The sequence below is a fragment of the Dromaius novaehollandiae genome, chromosome Z, assembly GCF_036370855.1.
Source record: "Dromaius novaehollandiae isolate bDroNov1 chromosome Z, bDroNov1.hap1, whole genome shotgun sequence".
NCBI classification, from domain to species: domain Eukaryota; kingdom Metazoa; phylum Chordata; class Aves; order Casuariiformes; family Dromaiidae; genus Dromaius; species Dromaius novaehollandiae.
The window spans coordinates 81,671,459-81,696,191 of NC_088132.1; the positions used below are offsets into that span (position 1 = coordinate 81,671,459).

Consider the following 24,733-nt stretch of genomic DNA (forward strand, 5'->3'; position numbering starts at 1 on the left):
CAGTGGGAGAAAACAGAGATTACCTCGTTTGCACAGATGAGGAACAGATACTCGGTGATTTGCCCAAGGCCACATAGGAAGCCCACGTCAGAGCCAAAATTTCAAGCTAGATCTTCCAAATCGCAATTCGCCACCTTATCTAGATGATCAGCCCAAGCTGGCTCTCTGCCTAGGACTGAGTCTTATCCTACAACCAGAGGCACCATGAAACTCGGAGAGGCGCTGGCAGTGGGCATTGGGCCTCACGTGTGGGTGCCACCACGTGCCTGGGCTCATGGTCCTTGCCCATGGGTCCGATGCCTGGGTGGCTCATCCCTAAGCCCAGCTTTGCTGAGGAGCAGCAGGAGGCTACTCAAAGAGCGTTGGCCCAATTCACAGAGCCTGTCGCTACCGAGTTCTGGTACCCGCTCAGATGACTGTCACTGAAACCAGGATAGAATAAATCACCCAAAGGAGCAGGGACGGCAGGGCTTGGCCTCACAACAGCCCTGGGGGTTTTGCTCGTGCTTCCCACGGCTCACCTGGTAGCAGGCTCAGGACTTTCCCCTGCATGAAAGCAAAAAGATTTTTTTGGCACCAAGGGAAAGTGGATTTCCCAGGCTTGCGGAAGCCCAGCCAGCGTACAGGCAGCTCCCAAGGAAAAACAGAAACAGGGAAAGTCAGTGAGGCTGGGAACTGCAGCTCCTCGCCTCGGGCACCCGACCTGCCGGAGCGGGACGGGAAGGCTCTGCGGGCACGGAGGAAGGCTCACCGCGACGGTAACGCCGGCTGCAAACCGGAGCTTTTCCAAACATAAACAGTTTGGGAAGAAGGGAGACAGCGAGCAAGCTAAAAATAAGCAGCAGCGAGTGAAAAGGATTAAAGGAGCCCAAAAGAAATAGCGAGCGGCAAATTGCACGGAATTGTTCGGCAAACAATAAAGGCTCCTTGCCATCTCCCTGCAACAGGCGGCTGGCACGGAGAGAAAGCAGCACACCGCACATGATAGCTGCAAAGGGGAAACGGGGAAATTCAGACGCGGCAGATTTGTTAAGTGGTTATTTTTCTCCCGTCTTTGCGGAAGACAAAGGGAAGGTAAAGCTCCCGAAGACAGGGATTGTATTTCACTCCAGCACAGAGAAGGCTTTCGAGCGTCTGCAGAGAGCTACAAGAAATGGCCCTAAAAAGATTAGGGCTCTTAAGGTAGGGCAAAACACTATATCCAGACAACACACTCGAGTTTTAATGATAGTGGGGACAGAATTGAGTGAAGCATTGTCTGCTGCCTTTAGGAAACCGAAAACTTAATTTGAAACAGCACAGACTAGATCTGGGCTCTTCACACAAGCAGGGCTTTATTCCTGTCCTTTAAGTATCACTCTTTATCCTTGACATATATTTTCCATTCACCGCTTTTCCACAACACCATCCATCACGATGAAAGGCAAGAAAGCCAGTGGCCAAAGCTCACCATGAACTGGTCCAGCACTGCTTTCCCATATGAAACCACACCATGGATTTGCCTTGCCGCTTCTTGGAGGAGGCACACACCAACCCCCAGTTCGACCCAGTGCTCATGCACGTGCTTAACTTTAAGCCCGTGAGCAGGCGTGCTGGAGTGCACGAAAGCATGCACTCAGCAGAGCTCCTCACAGATTTCAAATTAAGTATCTGCCTACAAATATTTTGTTGTAGCTATTCAGTTCAACAGCCCTTGGAAAGGGGGAAATAAACCCATCCAAGGCCTGCATTTTCTCAGCCTACTAATTTTACCCACACCTCTTTAACTTGAGGCCAATAAACTAGTACAGAAAACTAAATCAAACCTGCTTGCACTGTGAAGGAAAGGGGAACTCCACACTGAGCTTTGCAAGGCGGGGGGCAGAAACAGCATTTTGAGCTGCAACTGGCTGTTAAAAGAGAGCTGGGCCCGTGATCACTGCTGCTCTAGCCTTAAATCCACCACGGGTCTTGGCTGGATCGGGGGCTTCCTGCCTTGAGCATCGAGTCTCATAGCTACAAACGCTGCAATGGCTGCTGCAGCCCATGGAGTCACCAGGATTTTCTGGCACCACTTGGCACTTGGGATGATACAACAGGGCACCACCTTGCTTTGGACGACTTGCAGGTTGATGGGATGAAAGGCATCGTCGAAGGATTTGGTCCCCTCAGCTAAGCAACTGTCAGAAAATAGCCAGAAGAGGACGGGAGGCTGATTTTAAAGAAAGTGCTGGAGGTAGAGCCTAGCCCAGACAAGCTGGTGGGAGATGGAGGGCGATGCTGTAGGCACGGGACTGTGCAGTGTCAGCACTAGGGCTGCACTGCCCAAAGACGCGTTCGGGGGGTCTAGCAAGCTCCTCCTGCCCACAAGCACTTTGTGCATCACCAGTGAGATGCAGACTCTTGGTCCAAGGTGAAATCCAGGCCAATGGACTTGGAGGAAAAGCCACGTTTCCTCTGCGGTGCAACACAGCCTTCTCCTGCATGTGGACAGGGACATGGGCACCTTCACCTTTGCTCTCCCTCTGTTAGCGCGGAGAAGCTCTGCGCCATTTCCACCCACAGGCAGAGCAAAACAGCCTCAGCATCTCACATAAAAGCTATTTGTCCAGGCAACATGTCAGTCCTGCCTTCCAGCTGCGTTACCTCCCTGAGCACAAGGGGCTTTCAAGTAAAACCACGGTGGGGCCAAAATCAACCTGGATGCAAGTAGGCCCAACTGCAGACCCTCTGTTTTCAACCACGGCTGACTAAAACCTATCCGTTCTCCCTTCGTGATGTTTTCAGTGAGACATCAGTAAGTCAAGTGAGCTTCCCTCCGGCAGGTGTGTCTGTCCAAACACGAGGGCAGGAGGGACTTAGAGCAAACAAGTCCATTTTAAAGGACGCTAAGCCAAAGATCAAACAAATCACACAGGCTGCCTCAGAGAAAGTTGTAGAGATGATGACTCCATGCAGACGTCTTGACTTCTTAAACCTGAGGTTACAGAGGTAGGGTCAGCTCTGGATGGACAGGTCTCCAGAGCTGCAAGATCCAGAGGTTTTGCTCCTGCTCATGTCCAGCTTGGGTGAGGCCCAGGATGGAGGGCAGTCAGTCAGATGGGTCCTTTGAAGCGGTCGTACTCAGGCAGATGACGGCAGTTTAAAGGTGTCCAGTCTGTTGGACTCACGTCTCTCGTGGTCTTCACTCACCCAACCCGGCAGGTGGGAGAAGAGAGCCCTGAGCTGGCTTAGAGGAGGACCAGTGCAACAGGCTGGCTGGTGGGTTGGTGTGCGCGGTGCGTGGAGATGCCACATCCTCCCTCTGGCCACCCCTTGACTGGGGAGACATCCAGAAGCGGGCGGCCAAAGACAGGAGCTAGGAGCAGAGGAACACGAGGGGAGACCAGGGATTGGAAACTGGGTATCCTGGAAAACGGAGAAATGCTAATCCATTTCTCCTGGCGTAAATCCATCAGCAGCCTGGGGGAATCGATCGCATTTTGCCTGTGCTGCCTCCTCCGGCCCCAGCCGCTTTGATGCGCGTAGAGGCAGCTGCTGGCATCACGACTTCCCTATCCCGCAGGCCGGGGACTTTCGGCCAAAGGGAGCCCCTGACCTTGCCCCGTGCTCTGTTCCTAAGAATAAAACTCACGCAGCTCCACCGCAACGGCGTGCGCGGTGAGATAATTGCAGGGAAACGGCGGCTGTAGCCCAGCGACCGCTGTAATTGCTCGCGCGCCATCTTGTAGCCAGGTTCCCCGTGCTATTATCCCCTTATTAATAGAAACCGAATCCACCTTTGCAGGGACGGTGCTGCGAGCCTGGAAATTATGCGGTCTCCCGGGGGCTCACCTCAGCCGAGAAGCCACAGTTTGGCATCCCGGGGCTCGGGGAAAACATCTGCACTGTATTTGCAAAAACCCTCGGCTCGTCGCCACCCAAGGGCCGGATTCTGGCCGGGACCGCAGGATGCTCCCACCCAAGTTGCGGCGAAACCCCTGCAGCCTCAGTAGGAAGCAGGATTGAGTCTGAGGGGTGTTTGGGCCCCGCCGCGGTGCGTTTTGTAAGGCTGAGCTTTCCAGAGGAGATGAAGGGAAACAGCCTGACACCCGCTGCGATCCCACCGGGCGTCTTTAAGGCTGCTTTCAAAATCCCACTGCGAGCCAAAATCCACCGCGGTCAGTGACAAGGCCACAGATTGTGTCCTTTGCTCCCGTAGGGCGAAAGGTTCCCTTCTCCCCACCTGTTATTCTGCCACGAGGGAGAAAAGGGCACGGAAATATTTTTATTTTGCAAGATGTGGCTTAAAAGGTTGGATAAGCAATCCCAGCCTCAGGCCCACATCCCTCTCCTTTGCCCGGCAACGCAGAAGAAGGGACCCAGGGCTCAAGCAAGTGGCCAGATCCTCTATTCACATCAGTGCAAACCGGGAGCATAAATCTTGGCTTTGCACCACTTTCAAACCTGTGTAAATGAGATTAGACTCAGCCACGCTGCAATTTCCCTCACTGAGGCAGGCGAGTGAGATTTGGTCTATTAACTAATTCATCCTAGCAGCGTTGCTGCAAGGTATGGCAGCAAGTATTAACTTCATCTCACAAGGAGGAAAACTGAAGGTCAAGTGACCTGATCCTCCCCGCGCTTGCACGGCTGGGGTACGGCATGGCCCGTCCGTGGTGCCACGGGAGCAGGGACCAGGAGCCCAGCAGCCGTGGACTCAGGGCTGGGAAACGGGTGGACGCTCCCGCTTGCGCCTCGCCGGATGTTCAGTACAAAAGATGAGGGCAAAAGTGGCAGTGTGGTGGGGGGGGATATTTTGGAAAGACCGAAGCTACAACCCTAGGGCTCTTCTTGCTGGAAGGGGTGAACACGAACACCGATACCAGACAGATGCAAGGACAGAAAGAAACACGCCATGGGTTTGGAGAGCCACAAACTTCCCTGCTGACAGTCTGTGTTTCCACTTAACCCTTTGATGCTGCTGTGTGCGAGACTACACAACCACAACATCTGGTTATGGGGATCAATGTGGGATGACGTGGGGGGAAAGGAGAAGGCTGTGACATCCAGTTCAGACCAGGCTTCGGCCTTAAATGTGCTATATGGTCCATATAACACCATCTAGGCCATCAGGATGACTCAGGATTGACAACACAGGTCCCAGCAGAGGCAAGACATCCAGGACTGTCTGTTCGGTCTCTAATAACCCTCTCATTAGTGGAGCTGGACTTCCAAGCCAACACAGTTATGTGGCTTTCCGTGGTCAGGACTAGCTCAGGTATTTCTTCCTGTCTGTCTTGTTCCAGGCTGACTTTGCCTCTGAAACTTAGATTTGAAACAGTACTGGATAAAAAGTGACTGTGGCCAAGACTTTTTCATTGGATAAGCAAAGATGAATGCACAAGGCATGAGTCAGCATTAAAGCTGGAAGGTAAATCAGGTCCCTCCAACTGAGATGCAGTTGATAATACAAAGATGAAATATGTTTTGGTACATTTGCATGTAAAATTCAGGTTTATGAAGGTCTTCAGGATCATCTGAATCTCACATAAAATTTGGAATTTCATAAAAATGGATGTTCCTTTGAGGTGAGTTTAGAGGCAAGGGAGCAGCAACAGCATGCTGCCACTAGAGATGTGGAAAGCTCAGTTCTTCAAAGGCAGAGTGGACGGGAAGGTGATCTGAAACTTCTCACCGTCCCTGTGGAGACCAGAGTTTGCTCTGAGCTGTGCTGACAAAACTGTGCTGGCCCAAACTCTTCTTTTTTTCTATGAGGGAGCTCATGAGAGTTGGATGCCACTGGGAGAAATTTCCAAGCACAAGTTCCAGCAGAGCTTGCCCACTGTCCCTGCGTCGGGTAAGAGATGAGGTCGCTTTGCCTGCTAATTAACACTGATTTACTAACCATGAATTCCTGCGCAAAATGTCATGGAGAAGGATGAATGGACCATTTTCACCTGGACTCCACAGCAGCTCTGGCCCCTCTAACTGCTGTAGTAGCCTTTTCAGATCCTGGGATCTGGAAAGGATGTTACGAATCAGGAGCAGAATCAAGATCTCACGATGCAGCAGCCACTCGCCCCTGCACCACCCTCTCCTTTGCCCTCTTCACTTCGCACTCCAGTCCTGTGTCTCAAAACACTCCAGCAGTATTTGCTTCCATTTCCCAATTCGTGGTTAGCAAAGCCTAGGAGATGGCTTCCTACAGTAACGATTTTAACCATCAGGATTGTTAATACTCTCAAAGCACACCTGAGTAAGGGAAAGAATTATCAGTCCGTGATATTTCCAAGCTTCTCTGCTTTTCTTCCCCTCTTCTTCCCCTCGCTTTTGCACTTCCCATTTTGATGGCAAATATTATCAGTATTTCTGAGGATGAATCCCAGAGGCTTGCAACCAAGCCCTTGCAGAGCCAAGTCAGCCAGCACAGATGTGCTGGAGAAAGGGGCAGATGGTTCTCCTTCCCCTGAAACTCAAGATTTTGCTTCTTGACGCTGCAGCGTTCTGCAAGCTGGGGATGTCGGGAGCACGTCCCTCCCCATATGGCAAGTAAGAAGCCGTCCCGGGAAGATTAAAGCAGGCGGAGAAGACCTGGGCTGCCTTCTGCATTTATCATCCCTCTGCCATCATTTCGTGAAAGCCTAGCACTGTTAAGCAACCATGCAAGAGATGAAAAGCAGCAGGAAAATAAACAATACATAAATGCCAAAATAATTTGTGAACTCCACCTCCAGGGTGGATCTCTACCCACATATACTCTCCTCCAAGAGGCCGCCTGCTCTCCTGCCCCGGTGAGAAGGTCACTTTGAGTGAAGTGAAGATCCTGGGCAACACGTTGCTTCAGAGTGATGCATCGGAGAGCCTTGCAGGTGACACAAACTGTAACCGCTGTAATTAAAGTTCATTGGCCCATTTCACCCCCGTGAAACCCATGCCTGTTTCACTGCCGATTCCAGCAGGAACAGGTTCGATGCCCGTTACAGGGAACGCACTGGGAGCGCCAGGGAGACTGCCCAAAGCATGAGCAAAACTGAGCAGAGGACCCTGATACAAGACGTAGCGCTGCCAAAAGAGCACAAGGCTGAGCGAAGCCGGCGCCAGCTTGCCGCAGAAGGAAGCGGGGACGGGAGAGAGGCGTCTGAACAAGGTGAGGTCACTGGGGGAGGAAAACAGGGTGTGGGAAGAAGAAATCGCCAGCGTTGCATCCCCACCTCCTCTGCAGAAGTCACGGAGCAGAACCCTTCCTGATCAAAAGATACCTTCCCTGATGGATGGAAAGCATCTGGACATGTGTGGCCAGGGGACACTGTCTTTGGAGCATCTCTGGAAAACCAGCCAAATTCGGTGCAGATCCTTGGCACCCCAGCCTCAGCGCAGTGCCCCTGGGGCCTCACGGAGGCTCCGGCTCCCGCTAGGACTCAAGCAGGTCCCCAGCTGCCCCAGCCCTCGGGAGCAGAGGTGGAAACGAGCTGAACCAGCTCCACCGTCCAATGTTGCCCGTCGTCCCAAAAAAACGTTCAAACCAGGCGCAAAGAGCCAGCGGCCTGACAAAAAGGGGTCTCTGACCCAGTGCATGTTGCTATGGACGGCTGCTTGCGGCTCAGGGCAGCGGTGCCTCATGCTCAGAGGCTGAGGAGCTGCGATCAGCCGGCAGAGATGGCAGGGCCTCAGCAAAGCACTTTGCGACCCTCTGACCCCTCTTGGTCCTCGCCTGCGCCCACCGGGGACCGGGGAGGCTGGAGGGGCTCAGGAGACACAGCACGCGGCCGTGCACGTGGGGACGGTGCCCCGGCTCCCCTCCGTGTCGAGCAGAGGTGCAAACGTGCCAGCTGGACGACTCCTAAAATGAGATGCCCAACGGCGCAGCAGGAGCCCCGGCGTCTGTTCACATCTGAGCGGGCTACGCGGGGCGACATGCTTGAGAAATATCCCTTGTACCTGTGCATATGTATTCGAATTATCGGTTTTATCTAGCCGGAAATTATAAAGCGGCTGGGAGAAGAGAGGGAAAATGCACTCCTTGTTTGGCACAAAAATATAGGTAACAATTATTAAGCAATAATTGATTCATCTGATACTTTATTAGCCGGCGTCGCGTTTGAAAGTGACAGGCTCGGTAGCAAGCCTTTCATGTGACATGTTATTAAAGGCTCTTTTTCTGGCTCTGAAAGGCAGTGGCTGGCAGATCAAAGGTCAGACATTTCAAGGAGTAAATTGGTTTAATGTGGCTGCAGATAGCCTCGCAAAACCTAATAAATATGCAGCAAAATGTAAGGAGAGAAAATTGTGGACAAGAGAGACAATTACTTTGAAACCAGGATAAGAGCAGCACGGGCTCAAATTAATCAGCGGAAGGGCTCCTTCCCCGGCTCTCGCCTGCAGCGGGTTTAGCATCCAGAGCGGGAGGCCGGCTGCCAGCCCGCTGGGTGGGACACGCTGGGGGCTGCCGGGAAAGCCAAAATTTCCCTCCCCTGCAGCAAAGCGGGAAGGCCTGGCCCGGCGGCGCGAACCACCGCGGCTTTCCGGCTCCACCGGGCAGCCTTTCGCGAGCTGCAGCACATCGGGTTCACAAGCAACGGGGGATTTTGCGGTGGCAGGCGAAGAGATTATTGCTTCTCGGCTAAATCCGATGGGGAGCCCTTAACTACTGACAGAGCTGGCTCGCGCTGCAAGCACCATGGCTGGGAGACGATTACTCGCTGCTCAGTCTTCGGGTTCCCTCTGCACAGCAGAAAACCAGACCTTGCGCCCGTCTTCCCATGCTCAAAAATCAAAAGTCTTGGAAGACTGCAGGCAACAGGAGAGCCAGCGGGATTTGCATCTCGTTGGAGTCAAGGAGCTGAAACCCCTGTAGCCCAGAGCAGAAGTGATGCCTAATTAAACTGTTTTAAAGTCAGTCTTGCCAGATCTCGCAGTGTAACAGAGATCCTGCTCGCCCGAGCTATTTCTGTCTAAGCTCCAGCTGCCGGAATCACGCTATTTGCTCAGAATTTCTGGTCTTATTACAAAATAAAGTCATTGGCCTCCACATATGAACCCCAAATGCACCAGCACTTGAAAGCACATTAAAAAACATGAACGCAAAATAATTTAATTGTAAGAATGGCTGTTTTTTAACTCCCCTCATTGTTTTTAACATAATCCTGTGACATTTTAGAAGCATACCTCCCTATTTTTAAACTCCAGCTGGGCGGCAAAGTCGAAATACTTTGGGTTTTTGCTTGCATCTGTTGAAAGGCCTTAACTCAAATGACCTCCAAATGGTTGGAAGGAAGGATCTCATTGCTAAAAAGTCACAACTTCGCTCCTCTTAATTAAAAGTGAGAAAACACCCACTCCAGTTCTCTAATCTTGCAAGAGACTTCCTGCCCGAATGGAGAAAACAATGCTTGATATTCCTCGTACGTCTGGAAAACAGAGTGGAGGAAACAAATCTTTGAAATGAAACTCTCGATCCCCCTCGGAGAAGCAGATAAGGGCACAACCTCTTTGTATTCCTGTTGCGGGTCGCCCTTAACAGATGAGTCACGGTACTCGGGTGCTCCTTATCGCGGGCCCACCAGAGAGCCCGATAAGCGCAAAGCACAGCACTACCTGCGACCCAGCACAGCTCTGAGCAAAACTTTGTTGGCTGCTCTGCATGGGTGGGGAAACGCTGGTTCCCGAGGACTATTTTGCACCAAGGAAATTTCCTTTGAGTAAGAGGAAGGGAAAGATTTGGGGAGAATAAGGGTGTATCGCCCCATCCTGCTCCAGCCCTTTTGCTTCAGGAGAGAAGCCACGGGGAGGCATTTCTGCAGCAGGACTTCCCCACCGTGGCTGAAGGTGGCCCATCGCCTGTCGTGTCCACGCACCCGGGCAGAGATCTGCACCACAGGCAGCACCTTCACCTCCCTGGGGAACCTCTGCTCACGGGAAACCTTGCAAAAAGCCTCAGGAGCGAAGGAGAGGGGAAAACTCCGTGCTGTCCATGCCCGGCTCGCCAAGGGATGGTTCACCACGTAGGCGAGACCTTCTCCATCCTTATGGAGTCGCCCACGAGGAGCAGCGACGGGGCACGGATGTCTGCACCTTCAGCCCACGCCGGCAGCCAGTGCGCTCTTGCCCCGCGTTATTTGTGTGTATATAGCTCTCCCATAAATCAGGAGCCCTGACAGTGTAATTTGTATCTGGGGAACCTGGAGCAATTACAAAATCAACCCAAACACTATTTGTTTCACAAGATTTCGCCCTTAGTTAGCACTGTCGTTCGGTTTTAATTACGCTATAATTAATTGCAACAAAACTGTTTGGAAAATGCGTGTGCACAGCGCAAAGGTTCAAATATTGCAACCTTCCTGCTCCTCTGCAGCCACAAGTGTAAAACAACTGCCTGCAGGAAATTTATGACCCCATTTTGATGCAGCACGTGGCATTCGCTTTACCACCTCCCATCCACAGGTTCTCCAAGTCCCTTGGAAAACAGACCGAGACCCATGAGAGGCGACTATTAAGTTATTTTATGGTCAGGGAAATTAAGGCACAGAGGATCTAATCTCTTTAATTTATCACCAGACAGAAGTTGCCGGATGTGAACCAAACTCAGGTTTGCAACAAATTCTCCCTTTTTTGTCAGTGAGGGGAAACAACCAGCTGATCTCTCCTGGTTCCCATGTTTTTCTTGGTGATGCTGGACACACGGGCAAAGGCAGCTGCCCTCGCAGGCCAAGCAGGCACTGGCGAGGCATCTGGGCAGCCCTGGGAAGCCTCATCGGAGGCCTCCTGAGATGACTTCACTCAGCAAGGTAAATCACCACCTTTCTCTCCAGCCTAGGATGTTCAGACTTCCCATGCCTGTTCCCTTGCAACCTTCAAAGCCCCCTTGCATCTGAAGGGACTGCGAGTTTTTCCCACTCAATAGCTGGGTCCATGGAGTAGGTTTCCTCATTTTTAGTTCACACCAGTAAAAGAGACATTAAGCAATGCCTCCCTAAAGAGAGAAGGCAGCCCAGGCCTGTTCATCGCATAGGAGAACTGATAATAAAGGAAAGCAAATCCAACCTATTTCTTTTGCAATCTGTCCCCTTCTAATATTTCCAGCATCTAACTATAGCACCGAGGTATTAATCCTTGTCGAGGTGGACTTTCAGAGTCCCCCTTTTGCTGCTGTTGTTCAGTTTTCAGCGCAGACTATAAAAACAGCCGCAATAATTCTTGGGCAGTCACTAGGAAACGAGAAGCACCAAACTCATCCGAGGCTGCCTCGAGTTTCATCGCCTGGCCTGGCTCTGGTTTGAAGGCACAAACGCATCCCGTCCCACCCCGCTGCCTCGGCTTTCACAACACCGAGTATTTCCGTGCACGAAACGCAGCTGCAGCAGGACTCCACCGCTGCGCCCTGCGAGGCCAGGGAGAAAGTCCGGAGGGGCCGAGGCAGTCAGGAGGCAGGGATTAACGGAGGTGACTCATCCGCCACTCGCACGCTGTGAACGAGGCCGAGGGAACGGCTGAGGGTAGCAAGCTGCCAGTAGGGCAGGAGGGGAAATTTCCCATTTAGATATTGTTCAACAACAATAAAATGATTCTTTTTTTTTTCCCCCAGCTAAATACCTCTTAGAAAAAATACACTGCCTTGTCCTCTCCTCTCCTCTCCTCTCCTTTCTGGCTGGCTTTGGCAGCGAGTCACCCAAAAGCCCCATTGCAGCCCTCATCGGGCCCCTGCTGACCACCCACCTGAGAAACACGTGCTCCTCACCTGGTACTTGCCCATCTCCCCTGGGAGGCTGGTGGGGAGGAGAAGACAAGCAAGGCCATGAGGCCAGGGCTCCTGCCACCCGGGCTGTCCCCGGCCCCAGTACACATCAGCACGGCACAGCGTGGCCCTACATAAAGGCATCGCAGACAGCTCTGGGGGCAGCGATGCATCTCGACCCCTTTGGCTGCCCCCCGTGAGCTTTGGGAAGGATGTCTCAGGGGACATGTCCCAAAGGGACCTGCCAATGGTTCGTGCTGGTGACTCTCCAGACCAGAAGCAGCTTTCCCACCTTCATCATCGGAGCCTTCAGCCAGCAGACAACATCCCTACCAAGCTTGCTTGGTGGCACAGATGGGAAGCACCCAAATTTTGCAGTCAGGTAGAAATCACAACGCGGCGGGCTGTGAGGTCAGCTTTCTGCCACTGAGCAGCACACGCATGGTGCCCGCCTGGCACCTCCAAAGCTGCACACGCAGGATGCAGGGAATCCCCCAAGCCATGGGAGAGGCAAGACGTCCTATATTATTATCTGCACTGAGGGAGAGCCAGGAGCAACCCTGAAGGCTGCAGTGGGCGAGGAGTGGTAGCAAGCCCAAAGAAGAGGACGTGCCTGCTTGGAGGAGTTCATGAGCTAAGCACCAGACAAGAGACAACAGGGGCACCTGGCAGCAGGGAGCCCAAAGCGAGCAGCAAAACAATTAGGATTATCATATTAAGCAGCCGTGAACATCCGTGAACAGCACGTGAACAGCCAGCCAATCTAAAGGACCTCCCAGACATATCCCCGGAGAACCCCAGGGACTGGCAGAAGATCTGCTCCATCAGCTTCGGCTCACCTTGGCAAAGGGTGCCCAGATACCATGGTGACAGGCTCAGCGGGGATAAACACCAAGCCTGGGTGTGGGCTGTTTGCATACTTAGGAAGCTGGCTACTCTCCATCCCTCCACCCTGCCTCCTCCCACTAGTGCCAGGATCTCTCTCCCAAGTGGTCTCCTACCTCCTCCTGGTAGGAGAGGTAGGAGATGCCTCACGGTATGAGACATCCCCTCCTCGTCCTTGGCAGCTGCCGAAGGTGCTGAGCCCCAGGACAGCCCACAGCCCTGCGGGCCTGACCCTGTCTCCGCATGGCACCCGGGGGCTGGAAGTGGACGTGGTGGTGGCACTTGAGGGGTGCAAAAGGCTGCCCTGCACTTATTTCTTAAGGGCAGGAGGCATCTCTTTGAGGGATGAGGAACAAAACAATCAAACAACAGCAACAAGAAAAGGATATATATGTGTGTGTGTATATATACATATATACATGTATAAAGGAAAGCTGCTCACTTGAATGAAACTTGAAGATCACGTGGACCTGGGAGCAACACTGCTATCAGGCCACCGTTCCTCTCAGGCACACACTTCCAGTAAGGAGTAAAAAGCTCTGACTAATAAAAAGATGCCTCCAAATCATTCTTGGCAGAAATATCCCAGACCCAGCTCCCCTCCCTCTATTCATCTCCAAAGCGCTCAGGCAAAAGAAAATAAACCGTGCAGTGATCTCACTGACCCAACCTGCAGCATGGCGTAGCTGGGTGAGAGCTATTCTTTGACAAAAAATAGGAATAAAAAGGATTTTCAACCAGAAAAAAAAAAAAAAACAGGGCTGAGACTTGTGAAATAGTGTAACAGAGACTCCAGGGCACCAGTCTCAGCCCTGTTTGCTAGGATAGACCGCACACACTCCGAGTAATACTAAGTTATGATCCGGTTTGAGAACCTTTGCCATTCCAGGTACTTCCAAGTTTGGAAAACCACCCCATCAGTGAAATGCAATGGGAATATGATGAGGGGAAACAGACTTCGGCGCTCTGAAAATGTTTTAATAGCTCGCTATTTAATTAAAAGCAATAGCTCTGAAATTATGTCAGTGAAACGTGCCACTTATTTATTAATTAGAGGAGGAATTTCAAAGGAGGCCGAGGGAGTTTGGTGCTGGGCAGCCCCAGGCTGGCTGGAAAACCCCAGGTTCCTACGGCTAATGCCCGTTCGGCACGCAAACACGCACGGTCTGATCCTTCGCTGCCTGGCACCTGGAGCAAAGAGCGCTGCCTAATCAGGAAGGCAGGTTTTACATGTCCTTTAGCTCCATTGCTGCAGCCCCCAGTCGCATTTTCACCCTTTCACCACGAAAGCAGCGCCGGGACCTCCCGGGTGCCCCTCCGGCGAGCACCTTCCTCCCCTCGCACCTCTGCTCAGCCAGACCTCGAGCAAAACCCCAGCTCTGCGCCGGTTTTACGGGCAGCACCGCGCTGGGAGTCACCTCCGCGGGGCTGGGGCAGCTATTGCAGCTACCAGCGTCGGGGAGGAATTTTGCACTGGGATTTACTCTCGCGAAGGAGCTGTTAAAAATATTAAAACCTAACTGGGTAACGCACTAGATCCCAGAGCGTCGCCTCCGCTAGAAAAGCAGCAAAGCCTGCAGAGAGAGAGGCAGGGATTTCAACCTCAGCTCCAGATAGGGATGACTGGGCATTTCCAGATAAAGTACGTCTTGTTTCCCCCGCACAATTACTGCTTTCTGCCCAGGCAGCGGAGAGCCGACCACTCTGAATTGCACTGAAAATGTACCAACCAGTGGTATCATCAGAATTACACTTCTAAGTGAGCGTTTCATCGCAATTACTCTGCATGCATTAAATCCACTACGACTTCCTTTTTTTTTAACTAAGAGGATTTTTTTTTTTTCCTCTACTGGAAGTTTTCTATAAAGAACCATGGAAACAAAAATCACTTTAAAGAAAAATATTAATCATTCGCCTTCCTCAGAGCCCTCCTGCCTGCCCGGCAGGAGATATTAGCAGATATGTTTTCACATTGATATTTCCTATCTAAAGCACACAAACAAATAACTGAGCCGGACTTGCAAAAAACCCCGCAAACCGAGACGCTGCACTGTATAAAGGTTGATACACAGCCAAAAGCTCTGGGCTTGGGAAAGATTCAAGATACCAAACGAGTAAATCAGAAGGAGAATCACAGGTTGGAGTTTAAACTGCAATTAAAAATTCATGTAAACGGTGATAGATTATGACGGAGGAGAGCTCCAAAGCGCCGAACGCGCCGGAGAGACTTTCAAAATGAGCAAGAGCAGCCTCCGAGCACGAAATTCAGGCTGCTTCCCCCTCACTTAAATAAACCGCGGAAGCTGGAAAGGAAAAAAAAAAAAAAACATCTTTTGGAAAGCAGGCACAATGTGGAAAAGTACAGCATCCGACCCACCTTTCTGCTCCGCGGATCGACGCCTTTTTTTTTCCCCCCCTCGCTGCACGGTGTCTATCATAAAACTTGCTGCTTTGTTTTAATAGCGATCCGGCGGCGCGGCTCCTCGGGTGTCTGCGGCGGAGTGGAGATTGTCATTGATTTGTGCGAGCGAAGTTAAGCCTTTCTAGGAGCGGTTATGAGAATTCACTCCCACCACTCCCTCTAAACCAAAAGTATTTGGCACCGAGCCCTTCTCGTCCACCTGTACTATTAAGGTCTAAACAGCGCATGGGACAGAGACCAATTTTACTGGGATCTTTTCATGTTTCCTTTTTAAACAAGCACAGAAAGTTCTTTGGAAAGTTTTTTTTTTTTTTAATCCCGTTTTTTTCTCCAAGCAGATTTATCGCATCCTTTTTGTTTTACTCTCTGTGGGCCTTCCCTGGTGGAAATGGATTTTGGGGCAGCCCCTAGCAATATACTGATTTACCCCAGCAAAGGATCTGGCTCCGTGGCGGGAGTCGTGGAAGATTTTTCCACCCTTCTATCCTTCTTCCTCTGTAAACCGTATTCCCATTATTCCTATTTGTGTGAAACGAGGTGAACCTGGCAGGATGAAATCCTTTTGTCTTGCTTAAAAGGCTGAGATATCATTTAACTAAAATGCAGGGCTTGCGCATGAATGTGCCAAGCGAGAAAGAAAACGAGGGCAGGGTACACCCGAAGGCAGGTTTGCCTACACAAGTCTCCCATCGCGGGACAGCCGGGGTGATCAGAGCACTAACTGGGTGCTCGGTCCAAGCAGCAAGTGAGTTTGAAAATCAAGAAGCACAAAACACAAAAAAGCCGTGGCCGCGCTGACGGCCCATCAGAAAGCTCTCCTGGTGCCCAGGCTGCAAAGCCATCTCCTGACCACCCGAGCTCCGCTGAGGGCTGTGTCCCAGTGCTGGGTCCCCTCTCCTGTCACCTTCCACCTGAAACCCTGTGGGAGGGGAGTCATCCCCATGGCCCTGCTCAGCAGGACATGCCACCTCTGACCACCGCCACGGGGGCTGGGCCACCTGAACAAAGGTTTTGCAGAGCTTCCCCTCTCCCTTGCGGCTAAGTTGTCTCATCTTTGGGTTCCTGGCATGAGTTTGGAGAGGGTGACCTAAGGAGCTGGCCACCAGCTTGAGAGAGAAACGCCAGGATTTGGTTCAGGTGCCTCCTCTTCTCCTTGGGCTCTAGGGCTGCGTGTTGGGTCACGCCAGGTCCACCAGGCCAGTGTCCTACAGGCGCGTGCCCAACAGCGAGGACCGGGAAGCACCTGGGGGTGGGACACGCTGCTGCAAACCCAGCTGGACTCATCTTCCAGGCACTCACCCAAGGGCTAGTGACCTTGGAAGATGCGGGGCAGCCGCTAGCTTGGAAGATGCAGTGCAGCTGCTGGCGCCCCAGTGATGGGCTCTTTCTAGAGATCCTGCCCAAAATCCAACGGCCCCATCTTACACGTGGGAGCCTCCGTCTTAGAGCTGCATGGAGTTAAACACCACATTTAACAAAATACTAGTTCCTTCCTGGCAGAGCTATTGCGACGAGAGGGGAACGGACATTTTTGTTAATACAACAAATCTGAAGAGTGCAGCTGGATACCAAGACACACAGTATATGCCTCTCTGCTGCTTTTGCTTTACAGAAGTGCATTAAAAAACCAAAATCGCAACCCAAGTCGAATCAAAATTGTTTATACAAGGGCAATATTTCCCGAGCACAAGGCAAATCCAAGTGCGAGATAGCCCTGGGCAGCCCAGCACTCCCAGCCTGGCTTGGAAGAGGTCTGTGCTCACAACACGGTTACTTCTGAAACACTTATTACACGCTCTCTCGGGTTTGGAAGAGAAAAAAAAATGCTGCTTCCATCCCCACACCCAAACCACTATCTGCAGCTCCTCCGACTCCTGGGTTTCTAAGGAGTGTCTGGGTAAATCAGTAAATGAAGTCGGTGCAAACAATACGTCTGGCCCCAGATAAGGGCAAAGCAAAACTTGGGCAACATCCAGCGAACGCCAAAGCTGCACCGCGGAGAGGAACACAAATTGCCACCCACTGCTTTTCCTGCTACTCCCGCGGCCCGGCAGCCTCCGTGCCCGGCTATTTCGAGCGGGGCGGCGGGTGGCACGGAGGGCAGGGTCACCGCAGCCGGACGAGCATCTGCTGGCCCAGCTCCAGCCGAGCTCCCCGACGCGGCCTGAGCCGCCTCTGCGAGAAGGATGAGCTTGGCTGGGCGGCGAAAAATCGCAGGGGAAAGCGGCTAATTCTCCACCATCCCTTGGGGGGCTTGAGGAGACGTGGAGTCGAGGGTGTTTGCTGCAAGAAATCAAGAGGCAGCCACCCCCAGGAAACCACCCTGGGCCAGAGCAGAGATGCTGTCAACTAGAGCCAAGCAACCCTTCTCTTCCCACAAAAGCTGTTTTTTTCCATCAAAACGGCTTGCCCCATCGCTCCGCAGCAGCCGATCTGCTGAAGAAACGATTGCCTCCAGCCCACGCTACTGGAGCGCACTGTTTGCTGTGAAATCCCCCAGAACGGGTTTTTAATGACAGCGTGCATGGAAATGTCCCCAACCGATTTATTACAAACGTCCCCAAATTTCTGCGAGCCAAAACCAACATTTTCATACTGCAAAATACTTGGAGGGACAGTGACAAATGAAAAACCTCAGAACAGACCGGGAGTGCAAAAACGCTGCAGACCACTCTCTGGAAAATGGGTCCCTACTGAACCCGGGAAATAATTTGGCCATTTTCCATGTGAAATTGCTTCCCAGTTTTTGAGCACCACTAGCAGAGGGATGAACGACCCGTTCCTAGTCCATAAAGGAGGAGAGAATAAAATACTTCTAACAGGGTGTGAAATAAGAATAGCAGAAGGAAGAAGAGAAGAAAAAGGTTGTGCCAGATCCCACCTCGGCTAGGCAGCTCGCAAGCATAACACAAAACACCTAGTAAAAAAAAATAATAGAAAAGGCTGTAAAGATCACTTATCCCAGTGCAGTCCTAAAGGCACACAGCAGAAAAAGCTTTAATTCTTAATATATTGAATTGAAAGATTTCCAGAAGAAGGAATATTTAAAGGACTTTTATCCCATCAGAAAAATAAGGTATCATCGAATTTAAACCTGACAAAATTAGCTTCAACACAGTTTTGCTTTCCTACATCTTTTTGCTTTTTAAATAAACTTGCACAAATGTTTTGTGAATTTTTGCAATTTTTTTCCTTTGGAAACTGTGAATTTTTCAGACTGGTTTTAAACTTTTCCTAATTGGAACCCAATAACCAGTTTTATTCTGAAAGCCAGCGGGATATTTTCTGCAACCAAATTTGCTACACCACTCACATTTTTCAAAAGAAAATCATTTTTTCCCTCCAACGTCCTTATTTTATTGCCAAAACATGTGGGTAAAAACAACACTTTTTTTTTTTAAAGTTAATTTTGGTAAGAAGTAAAAAACAGCAAGATATTCCCCTCCCCCCACCCCAGATCTCAGAGAAACTGCTTGCAAAAATGGAAAAACTTTGAGAAGCCCGGCGAGGTTTCTCTCCAAGGTGTCTATCCCACATATTCGCACATGTTTCCGTTTGCTGCGGCGCGTATCCCCATTACCTTCGATACCGCTATCCAGGCAATAAAGTTAAGCCCTGCCTAAGTGCTTCCAAATGTCAGCCTTATTTTAAGGGCGATAAACCAAGCGGAGGGAGGAGATCTGAGCCCCCAGCCTCACATCTCCTGACATAACTCTCCGACTGCCGAGCTATCGCCCGGCCGGGAGAAGCGGGAGGAAGGACTACGGGGAGAGGAGGGACAAGATGACCCATCTGGTCCAAGAAAGTCTGTGCCCTCGTGACGCAGTTAAAAGCTGCTGGGCTTCATCCTTAAAACACACAATTGCGGACACAGGGGAAAGGGTGAATCATAAAGCGGATTTCCTTGCTAATAGCCATATGCTTTGCAGAAAGAGGAGCCGTTTCCAGCGAGAGGTAGAATTACATGTTACTCCATGCCATGGATCGGACACATTCACTGGTCGGAGCTATGTTTACGCACAAAGTCTGATCAAAACAACTCTTACCTGCTGTCAAAATATTCCCAGCTGAAAAAATAAGCTCTAAAAGAGATCAGTGAAAATCAACGTCAATTAAGTGCTTAGCTAAAATAATCTAGCTGGAGTCTCAGTGATTTTACAGTGTGCCTTATTTGAAATCGTAATGGTCATAATCCACATTGCTCCTAAGGGATCTCTAGCGCTTTACCTAATGCCAGACAATGTAACTCAATGAGGCTCCAGTGTGTTCAACAGAAATATGTTCATTTATGCTACCCACTGATTTCCTTGCGAAATGAATACATCGTTTGTTACCTACACAGGGAACAGGGCTGCATGCAGCCACGATGGTCCTGGGAGGGGAGTGTGTAGGGCACTAAAGCCTATACGTGTAGCTCTACCACGGGATTTTGCAACATCACACAGCTTCATTGGGAAGCTCTGAGTGGAAGAGCCACCTCCCAACCGCCCTGTTTCTCCCAGCGCATCTGCTCCGGGGGGAATTGCACCTTCTCGATGAATGCAGCCACCGCGGGGTGAAGCCCAGGGCTGTCCACAGCATTATGCATAAAGCGTAATAGAAAGCGTATAGAAATGATGACGAGACGTTGCCCATACTAAGCTGGCCCCAAATCTCCCAGGCCCTCTTGTTCCCCTGCAGCATCATGATGCCCAACAGTGAGAATGTGGCAAAACTTCTGCGCAAACTTCAAAATAAATCCGTATTTTGCTTGGAAAATATCTACCTTTCCCCATTGGGTCTTATTCTCATCTAACGGAAGAAGATGAAACAGGACACAGACACTGTGTGGGCAATCTCTTGCTCAGCGGGAGAGCAAGAACAGCTCTACAGCGATAAATCAGGATGCAGAAGGTTTGGTGGCACCAGAGACGACATCCTTCAGCCCTCCATTCCTGCCCTGCAACACCGAGCCAATTGCTCTTGGCTCCTTCAGAGTGGTGCTGGAAGCCTAAATACATTACGTTGTTCTCCATCCTCGAAAATGAGCATGTACCCAGCACATCTGAGACAAGGGCCAATCCCCGCACCGAAGATCATGGGCTGTGTCACTCCAGCCATAGCAGCACCTGGACCCTAACGGGTGCGCGATCGAGCCGTGCACGAGGAGGGAACAGCATCAGCCACCACTCCCCGAGGCACCCGCTCTAAATCAAACGCGCACGCATCCACCTCCTTGAACAAATGCCTATATAAATACCTGATGTATTGCTTGATTACTTGGTTAGATGACACATGCCTCGAAGGCAGTAGCCAGGTCACTTTACTCGGTTTTAATGCTTCAAGCCTCACTTCCTCTTTATGGGGAACGATTTTCAAGTTCACTTGAGTCTGTGTCTGTGCAGTGCCGGGACTGGGAGGGGGAGCTACTAAAAATAAATGATCACAGGATGAATCCTAAACACAAGTGGGTGTTACTCCCTGCATCACAATTTCCCTATCAGCAGAAAACTGTCATTTTTTCCTTGTTCTTGCACAGTATCAGTCATGAGTCCTTGCTGAGTCCCAGGCAAGGTCTGAGGACAATCAAGCATCGAGTAATGCCAGTCCCAGGACTCAAATCACAGCGTGGCTCTCCTGGGTGGCTAACCCTCTCCCAGGCCACCAGCTTTCACTTCTGAAATCCAGAAATTCATCTGTATCCTGGAATGAGACCCTTAGCAGAAGCTCCCTGGTGTAGATGCAAACAATCTCATTTGCTTTCAAAAGCTGTGGATCAGGCCACAGATCCTTGCAGGATATTGCATTAATAGCGAGAGGCAAACGAACCATTTTACTTCTCCTGGATGAAAAAAAATGTGCCTGACCTGATTTACCTTCCTGATAACATATTTAAAAAGTGCTCCCAGGCTGAGGACTTCACCAGCTGAGATTTCATATGAAATGAAACTGTTTATGTCATGACCGCAACCTTCTGAAAAATGCCCCTTTATATGGAAAAGCTCACAAGAATCTTAGGTATAATGATCTCAGCTATATCAATAACCACATTTCAGCAGATTCATTATCTGCTTGCTGGCCTGCCCAGCAAACTGCTGCAGCGGGATGGAGTGAGAAAGGAAAACACCAAATTCATCCGTTCTTTCCACAGCAAATTGACATTGGGGGTCATTCTTTTTCTCAGAAAAAATCCAGGCTTTTATTTCCTCTCCTTTCACACCGCACTATGGATGGAAGGAAGACGTAAACTATACACAATATTGACTATAACTGATCAATCTCCCTTTAGCAGGTGCAAGAGTGTTCACAACTTAGATCTTTCCTCCCGAAGTACCCCATGCCTCATATTTTCAAATTTTATATGAGAACATTGCTTCTTCTTTGTCTGTTCCTCTTAATATCACTCCCTGGTACTCAGGGTTTTAACATGCATGCTAACTCTATGCAGGGATCTAAGACCACAATTCATAGGAAATCCATGCTACAAAACAGAAGGTTTATTTTATACAGATATTTCCAAGCAAAAGGGACTGCTGCGATCATGTAGGATGCCCTCTAGCTTCATACAAGACAAAATACTTCACCCAGTAATTTCTGCACCAAGGCCCTCACTCCCGCCTACCCTCCAGCACTCGCATTTAGAAGCAAAGGCAACACTGACTGAAGGATTTCAAACGGGATGAGGCTTTGCTGTGATCCTAGGCAAGTGCTTCTAGCAGTTTATTACCTTCAATATAAAAGATTTGCATTTTTTTCCTTTCTGCCTGAACATGTCTAGCTTCAGTTTGTGACCATCTGATCTCACCATGCCTTTTTCTATGAGACTAAAAAAATCCCAGGTCTACTTTCAGAAGTCTCTTCCCAACGTTGGGACTCGAAGGCTGTAAGCCACCTCCCAACCTCTGCTTCGACAACCTGAATAGAGACGTTTCAGCCTCCCCCTGTTCGCCCAACTCTTCGGACCTGCACATCGCCGTAACACGTTGTGGAGAGCGTCTAGAAGTAACTCCTTGCATTCCTCCCTGCATGGCACAGCAAGGATGGACAGAGGCAGAGCTTGCTCAGGAAAAGAGCTGTGGATAGGGCAGGTTGAGGCTTGCACGAAAATAAAAGCTCCCTCCTGCTCTCTCCACACGCTGCCCAGACCCCTCGGCCCTGAGCCTCCCCTCTCCCTGCTCCAGGGAAGGTCTACGGGGAAAGAGCAGCCAGGAGACCTGCTGGGAGAGCAGCGAGCGGTGCCAAGGAGGAAGCTGGCACGGCCCCGTCTTAGCCTTAGGCCTTGCTGCTAATCTGCGAGGAGGAGAAGCAGAGCGGGGATCCCTGCTGCCAAGAGGCCGACCGGGAACTCAACGGGCGGTGGAAAAAGCCTGTCTCTCCATCTCTGCCTGGCCAGAGACGGGCTGAAGCCCACCACGAAGATGACATGGGGGAGCAAAACACGGCTGCGGTCCGTACAGACCCGTCTGTAGACCCGGACTGCACTGCCAAGCCATGCCCTTCTTCATTCAGCCAAGAAAAAAGCAAAATACCCACATCTGGGGAGGGGAAAAAAATAAAACAAGACTCTCCTATCTATTCACTCCAAGCCAGGATATGTAAGCGGATTCCCCTTCCAAGAGCACGACAGGTTTGACTCATAGTAGGAGAAAAGGTATTTATACAATAACGTCTTCATTACGGATTAAACGTGTCACACGCACTAAGCCAGAATTTAGGGGAGCGGTACAAACAGGAACAGGGCAAGAGGAAATTCCTACCAGCCACAAACACTAAGAAACCGAAGGCAAGTGTTCCCGTTCCGCGGAGGAGCTGTCACATCAGACAGGCGTTCTCCAGCTCTGCCCCAGAGCACACGCACGGCACGGAGCAAAAGTAATTGCAGGTTATAGCCCCCTTGTCGCCTCCCACCTTGCTGAATCAGCAGCAATTAGGGGGATAAGAACAGCGCCGAGGAAAACCGTGATTTCTTTGCCTCGGTCTCCACCACTGAGAACGTGAGGGAGGTCTTAAGCTAGAGCGATCCTTCCTCGGTAGCCGTGATGAGAGACCGAGCTGACAGAAGAACTGACGCTCCAACAAATTGATATTTAAAAGGGCAAAAGTCCCCCGGGAGTTCAAGTCCGAAGCAGCTGAGCTGCTAACAAGGACGGGTAACCTCCGGTTATAATCAGCCAGGAAGACTAAAAAGCAGAGTTTGTGCACCCGTATTTAAAACCAGATTCCTCAGGTGATCCAGGGAAGTACAGACCTGGAACCTCTCCCCCCGCCCGGCAGACAGGTTCAATCGAGAATTAAAACGGAGAACAGCAAACGCTGCAAAGATCGCAGTCAGGAAGGGCTCAGCCAGCAGAATTTGCGCTCAGGAAAATCATGTCACCCTAATCTGTCGGAGATGCTCGAAGGTGTGAGGAAAGTAGCAAATGGAGGAGAATCAGCTACCGGCAGTTGCTTGAAGAGTAAGAAATTAAGAAGTCGGAGGGTGAGCGACAAAGAACTGACCCAAATCTCTAATGGATTCCGGTGGGATTGATTGACAGTAAAAGATCATGGTGGGGACCCACCTTGCTGGTAGATGGCATCGTGTCTAATGTATTCAGCGCTCTCCTGGGGCAGAGTGGCTGGGGAAACAGGCAGATAACGCAGACGCCCACCTCCTAAATTAACATGCTGTCACGGGCAGAGGGCAGTTAGAAGATATGTTAAGACACAGAATTTAATGACTTAAAAAAAAAGTCTGAAGCTATTGTGGGCAAATCTCGTCCTCTGCCTGAGGGAAGGAGATCTGATGGCTTTGGAGCTCCTGGAGCTAGCCAAACTGCTCAGCAATCCAAATGACTGAGCAACAGCACAGCAAATGAAAAACGCCTCGTTAATAAATGCAAAGCGATGCATGACAGAGAGAAATCTCTGCTCCTCAGCTACCTTACAGGATCCTAAATTGACTCTGTCAAAGCAAGGAAGGGACCTTGCAGCAATGGTGACAGCACAGCGAAGACCTCTGCTCTGGGCATAGCTGCAGCCACAAAGCTAACGATATTCAGATGCATGTGGAAAGGGATGGAGAATAATCCTGGAAACACTATAATGCCTTTGTATAAATCAGTAGTGCAGCCTCAGATGGGGAGAAAAGTAATGATGCAGAAAAGGCAGAAGTGTTCAATCAATATTTCTGCTCTGCATTTGGAAAGAAGCAGGATGATATGCTTGTATCACATGAGGAGGATGAAGTACTTTCCAGTCCATTAGTAACCAAGGAGGTTGTTAAACAGCATCTACTAGCGATAAACAATTTTAAATCAGCAGGCCTGGATAACTTGCTCCCAAGAGCACTCCAACAGCTGGCTGAGAAGCTCTCTGGCCTGCTGATGTTAATTTTTAATAAATCTTGGAATACTGGGGAAGATCCAGACAGCTGGAAGAATGCAAATGTTGCACTGATCTCCAAAATGGGCAGGCAGGATGGCTTGACTAACAGGTTGGTTTGCTGGACATCAATCATGGGGTTAAATAATGGGAACACTCATGAGAGAGTCAACCAGAAGAGGAATTAAAGGACAGGAGTATAGTTAATGCTAGTCAGAGATGTTCTGCAGAAAATACATCATGTCAAACAAAGCTGATTTTAGTCTTTGAGGAGATTACAGGTTTGGTTAATAAAGATAATTGCTTGGGGATAATATACATAGGGTTTTGTAAGACACTTGATTTACTATGGCATGGTATGCTGATTAAAAAGTGAGCACTACGTCGTAACA

General features: G+C 50.4%; 1 protein-coding gene across 3 annotated transcripts in view; it reads right to left on the reverse strand.

Moving 5' to 3' along the window:
* Positions 1–24,733, reverse strand: part of LOC135324725 (zinc finger and BTB domain-containing protein 7C-like) — a 182,947-nt gene that overhangs the window by 33,182 nt on the left and 125,032 nt on the right. The window contains exon 1 of one of the 3 annotated variants that reach the window (XM_064501565.1): positions 14,955–15,010. The exons of the other annotated variants lie outside the window; for them this stretch is intronic. The gene's annotated coding sequence lies outside the window, so the exon portion shown is untranslated. Of the gene's footprint in view, positions 1–14,954; positions 15,011–24,733 lie in introns of those variants that run through there. 3 annotated transcript variants of the gene reach the window in all.